The sequence below is a fragment of the Rhinolophus sinicus genome, linkage group LG03, assembly GCF_036562045.2.
Source record: "Rhinolophus sinicus isolate RSC01 linkage group LG03, ASM3656204v1, whole genome shotgun sequence".
Lineage (NCBI taxonomy): Eukaryota > Metazoa > Chordata > Mammalia > Chiroptera > Rhinolophidae > Rhinolophus > Rhinolophus sinicus.
This window is the reverse complement of record NC_133753.1, coordinates 9810301-9815955: the sequence shown is the minus strand read 5'-3', so window position 1 is coordinate 9815955 and position 5655 is coordinate 9810301. Positions and strand designations below refer to the sequence as shown.

At 43.7% G+C, this 5655-nt stretch overlaps 1 pseudogene; it reads left to right on the top strand.

The window, feature by feature from the left end:
- The first annotated feature begins 519 nt into the window (after positions 1-519).
- LOC109453985 (ubiquitin-ribosomal protein eL40 fusion protein) lies at positions 520-1000 on the top strand (annotated as a pseudogene).
- The last annotated feature ends 4655 nt before the right edge of the window (positions 1001-5655 follow it).

Sequence of the window (5655 nt, the reverse complement as noted above, 5' to 3'; positions counted from 1 at the left end):
CTACTCAGCCCCCTCACATAGGTCATGCAATCAGCATTTTCATTCTGAAGACAGATTGGTGATAGAAAAGAATCCATGTAATTCACCAGGCTCTTCATAGTCATATGCATAAGAAGACATCCAAGGGTCATAAGACAGTTGAGCAAAACCAGCAAGGCCCAAAGGAATAAACAGACTCACCCTAGAAGAAACAGAAACAGTTCAGTGAACAGAACTTTAAAAAAAAGTTCAAATGATAGTCTCAGAAAAATTTGAGATGACAGTACATCTGTAAAATATAAATAGGTGACACTTTAAAAAAACTCAAAATAATTACTAAGTGTTAGAAATAAAATTATAAAATGAAAAACTCAACAAACAGAAGGGTTAAAGGGAAAAGTCAAGGATATCTTCCAGAATGTAGGACAAGGAGACAGAAATGGAAAAGTTGAAACACATAGATGACCCACCAAGAAGGGCCAACATCCATCTAATAGGAGTTTTAGATTGAGAATAGAGGAATTAGAGAGAAGGAAATAAATGACAGAAGTAGATTGCTCTTTCTTTTCAACCCGGTGGCTGAGCAGCTTCCCCAGCAGACGCAGAGATGCAGAGACGCCGATCTTTGTGAAGACTCTGACCGCTAAGACCATCACACTTAAGGTGGAGCCCAGTGACACTGTTGAGAATGGCAAAGCTAAAATCCAGGACAAGGAGGGCATCCCACCTGACCAGCAGTGTCTGATTTTTGTAGGCAAACAGCTGGAGGATGGTTGCACTCTCGCAGATGATAATATCTAGAAAGAGTTCATACTGCACTTGGTGCTTCGTCTGTGGGGGCGGCATCATCCAGCACTCCCTTTGCTAGCTCGCCTAGAAGGACAACTGCGACAAGATGATCTGCCACAAGTGTTATGCCCACCTGTATCCCGGAGCTATCAACTACCACAAGCAGTGAGGCCACACCATCAACCTATGTCCCAAGAAGAAGTCAACTAAGGCCTCTCCACTGCCCCCTTGACCTGCAGGGCAGACTCCTGCCTGAACCCCTTACCCCTAGGGCTTCAAAAAAGTTTCCCTTTGGTTGACTGGAGCAATTAAAATAAATAAATAAATAAAATCTCCCAGAGCTAAAGAAAGATCCAAGTCTTCAAATTGAAAGGTCTCACCCAGTGTTAATCTATATGAATTAAAAAAGACCCATATCTAGCCATATCTTGAAGAAACTTCACAAGTCCAAAGACGAACAAATTCCTAAAAGATTCCAAAAAGAAAACAATGGAGCCTACATCAAAGGATGAGAATTATATTGGCATCATACTTATCAGTTACAGAAAATACCGAAACACAAGGGAATCCTGCTTCTCAAACTCCTGAGGGGCAGTTATGTTGAGCCTAGAGTTCTATAGCCAGCCAAATTAGCATTTTAAGTGGGGAGCAAAATAAGGATGTTTTGACTTCCAAGGATTGAGGAAATTTATCACCCACAAACCATTCCTGAAAGAATTGCTTAAGGAAGTACTACAGCAAAATGAAATAGGAATCTCAGAAAGAGGAAGATAGCAGGTTTCAGAAACAGGGCAGTCAAAGGAAATCCTAGAATGCTAGTTGTGTGATTGGACTAAAAAAGAAATACTGTGAAAAGATTGGGTCATCTTAGAGAGTGGATAAAGATATAATATTACATTTAAAAATCACAATATATATTCCTTTTTTCCTTCAAGAGCTACAAGTTTAGTGGCACCACCCTTTCTTGTGTCCAAACACTCTTTCATCCTGCCATGAATATTTTTAATATCATTCACACACTACAGATACTTGCTCTTGGTTTTCAGTGTTGGGAATTAATTTACAAACAATGTATAGGAGATTTAATTAATGTTAGAAAACAGTATAAATGTTATAAACTCTGACAATGAGAAGTGATAGCATATTGAGAGGTATAGGTAGGGAAGAAAGATAAAGAGAAGTTAAGTGTAGGGGTACTGAGTTCTTCACCTTACGAAGCAGAAAATCAAGAAATGCTCTGTTTGGGTTTGGACGGGAAGTTTGGAAGGGGTAGGAAGCTGAGCCTAGGAGCATAGGTTTGAGGGAGTTGGCGGTAGGATGGGAAGGGAGATGGGTTGAGGGCTGGGAGAGAATGAGGGCGGGGACGCTGGGCGATAGGGGCGGGACAGGGGCAGAGCCTCGCAGGGTACTGAGCGGAAGAGGAGGGGCTGAGCGGGGGAGTGGCGCGAGCGCCCCCTGTGGCCCGGGCGCCTGCGCAAACCCGCCGCCAGCCCAGCCCTAGAGCTCGCGCAGTCCCGCCTCGCCTCTCCTCACCTCACGTCGCGCGTGCTGTTTCGTCGGCCTCGCCTCGCTTCGCTTCGCCTAACCGGACGCGTCATGCCCCGTCTGCTTGTTCTCTGCCTGCTTCGCCGCCGCCGCCGCGTGGCCCAGTCCGGCCGCCGCCTGGCCCACTCGGCGCACGGTCGCAATCCGCAGCTCGCGTCGTCTGTGGTGAGTTGGGGCCCGGCCGTCAGGGCGGTGCGGACGGGACTTGGCGGGCGAGAGCGCGTGGCGAAGGTTGAGGGTGACCCGACGGGTGGGGAGGAGGGGAAGACGTGGGCCACGGCTCATGTGCGGGGCTTCGGTGCCGGGGCCGCTATTGGTGGAGGGTTGGAGGCCGCGGGCGTCCGGGGACCGGTCACGGTGAGCGCGCCGTGGTTAGACCTGAGGGGAGAGAAGCCGAGACCTTGCGTACGGGGGAGGGGGGGCTTGGAAGGGGCTCGGCCGACTTCATGTGTACCCTTTACGGGCACCAAGACCGAGAGCGCAGCCGTTGTTGCACCGCCGGATGTGTACCACCTTCGAACGCCATCTTCATTGCCAAGACCTTCATTGCCAATTTCCCCTAAGATGGTGGAAATCTGGGCGGTATCTAGGTCCCAGAGTTCAAAGGTCGCATCTGGCGAACCGTTAGACGAAAAATGAGGTTTTACTCAAATATTTAAGTTAGGTCATCAAGGAATGGAAATTCTGCTTTTCTGTGTTCGTCCGGTCCCGCTTTCTAGGACGACGGCGAGATCCTCACAACTAAAGCGGTTTTTGTTAGGCAGTGAATGATGGTTGCGGAAGCCATACTCGTTAACAGCACTTTTCATCTTCTCTTCCAGGACGTGGCTGTTGGACTCGTCGTGATTTTTATGACGTTCCTAACCCCGTGTGGGTATGTGCTGAGCAATCTGAACCAGTTCCGAAGAGATTAGATGGAAGAAGATGTAGAGCAGCTGTTAACGCCCAACGAGATTTCAGAAAAGCTGTGGCTTCTTTAAATGAGTAAAAATGCTAAGTTGGGTTGATGCAACAACCACTGTGGGCTTTCAGTTTCATAACCATGTTTATGGCAAATATTTTGCACGTTTTTTAATACTGTGCATTATATAAAGCTGAGTTATATCGTCATTTAAAAATGTTAAATAAAATTGAAACATTCATGCATGCTGGGTATTATGCGTGATCATATTTTTCTAAACATCGTGAAAGGTGATACGATTTACTGATGAAAAATACAATGAGAACTATGTAAAGTCAGACTTAGTGACTATAGTGCCATTGAGTGTTATTTTATGGGAGTGAATGCATGTTTCTAGTGGCATAACGTTAAAAGACTAGGTATATATCAGGGTAATATAAGTTTAGCTAAATGATTTTTCCTACTATTTTTTTTCTTCCTATTTTTATATTCCATTGTTACTGCACCGTAGAGTAATGAGATCCAGATTTCCCTTTACACTGTGAGAGAGGTAACTATTAATTTGTCTTAAATTTGCCTCTTTAAATTCTTACATTCCAGGATTTAGTAAGTACCTATATACTTTATTTGTACCTGTCCTAAATTATTCTAAGTCGTCTTTGCATTTTGAAGAATCATACACTTTGAATTTTAGCACACTATTTCAATCATGTTGTGACTATGGACAGCACAGTTTTAACTCTGAGCCTTGGTTTCCTTATTTCTGTAATAGGAACTTAAAATTGTGATCTTGAAGGGATGTTCTGGGGGAGTAAAACATTTAACAAAGATCAAATGCCACCTAGCATAGTTCCTGAAATAGAATAATAAATAGAAGTTACTGTTAAGAGAATATATGTTTACTAACATTCATTCATTCAGCAGGTGCTGCATTCCTGTGATGTGCCAGGTATATTGTCCCAGGTCAATAAACCAACAATAGATCCCTGTCTCTTTAGGGCTTGGAGGACTTGCATTCTAATTACTTTAATATTCTTGTATTTCCATTTCAAAATTTCTATTGGTGTATTAGGATTCTCCAGAGAAACTAAAGCAATAGTGTGTGTGTATTTATACACACAGAGAGGGAGAAGGATAGAGATAGATGACGGATAGGTAGATAGATTGATTGATTTTAAGGAATTGGCTCCATTTTGGAGGCTGGCAAGTCCGAAATCTACAGCGTAGGCCAGAAGCATGGGAACTAAGGAAAGAATTGCAGTTTGTATCTGAAGTCAGTCTGCTGACAGAACTTTAACTCTCAGTGGAAGTCAGTATTTTTCTTAAGAACGTCAACTGATTGGATGTGGTCTACCCACATGGAGGGTAATCTGCTTTACTCAAAGTTACTGATTTAAATGTTAATCTCACCTAAAAAAATACTTCACAGAAACATCTAAAATAGCATTTGGCCAAATATCTGGGTACTATGGCCTATCCAAATTGACACAAAATTAGCTTTCACAGTTGGATAAAATAATTTTTTGGAAGGAAACCATGAAAGGGGCTTGTGATATTCCTAAAATTTAAAGGTATAAATACAGTGGCTAATTGAAATATCACTAATTTGTTAAGCTCTACCTTCTGTGTTCATTGATGGCAAACCTGCTCTTATGCTCTTTAAAAAACTCTGCCCCATCAGGACACTGACTCTTATCTTCTGGTTTCTTGTATTCATCAAGACTATGTTCCTGCCGCTGATTTTGAACTTATTTTTTTCTCCTGACTGATGACTGTGCGTAAGCTTCTGACACCTGCCTCTCTGTGCTCCAACTAATGACAAAAGACTGGTCTTCCTTTGTCCTGGATGGGGAATAATATTGAACTATAGAAGTCTCTTCCATAGAACTTTAGCACTTAATTTTCTGAATCATTTATTTGGCACTCTTATTGAGTATTCTCATGGAATAATGCTATGTGTTGGGAAATGGTAGCTCATTTTGGTAAATGAACTCTGTTGCCCTGTGTTGTTACTTAATTTTACATGCGTAAAGGTGTCACATTCAAAGTACAGTTGAAGGGGGTGGCTGCTTAGCTCAGTTGGTTAGAGTGTGGTGCTAGTAACACCAAGGTTACCGGTTTGATCCCTGCATGGGCCACTGTGAGTTGTGCCTTCCTTAAAAAAACCCCAAAACACAAAAAGTATAGGGCCGGCCCGGTGGCTCAGGCAGTTAGAGCTCCGTGCTCCTAACTCTGAAGGCTGCCAGTTCGATTCCCACGTGGACCAGTGGGCTCTCAAGCACAAGGTTGCCGTTTCAACTCCTCGAGTCCCACAAGGAATGGTGGGCTCTGCCTTCTGCAACTAAGATTGAATACAGCACCTTGAGCTGAGCTGCCTCCTGGATGGCTCAGTTGGTTGGAGCGTGGGTTCTCAACCACAAGGTTGCCGGTTCGACTCCCAC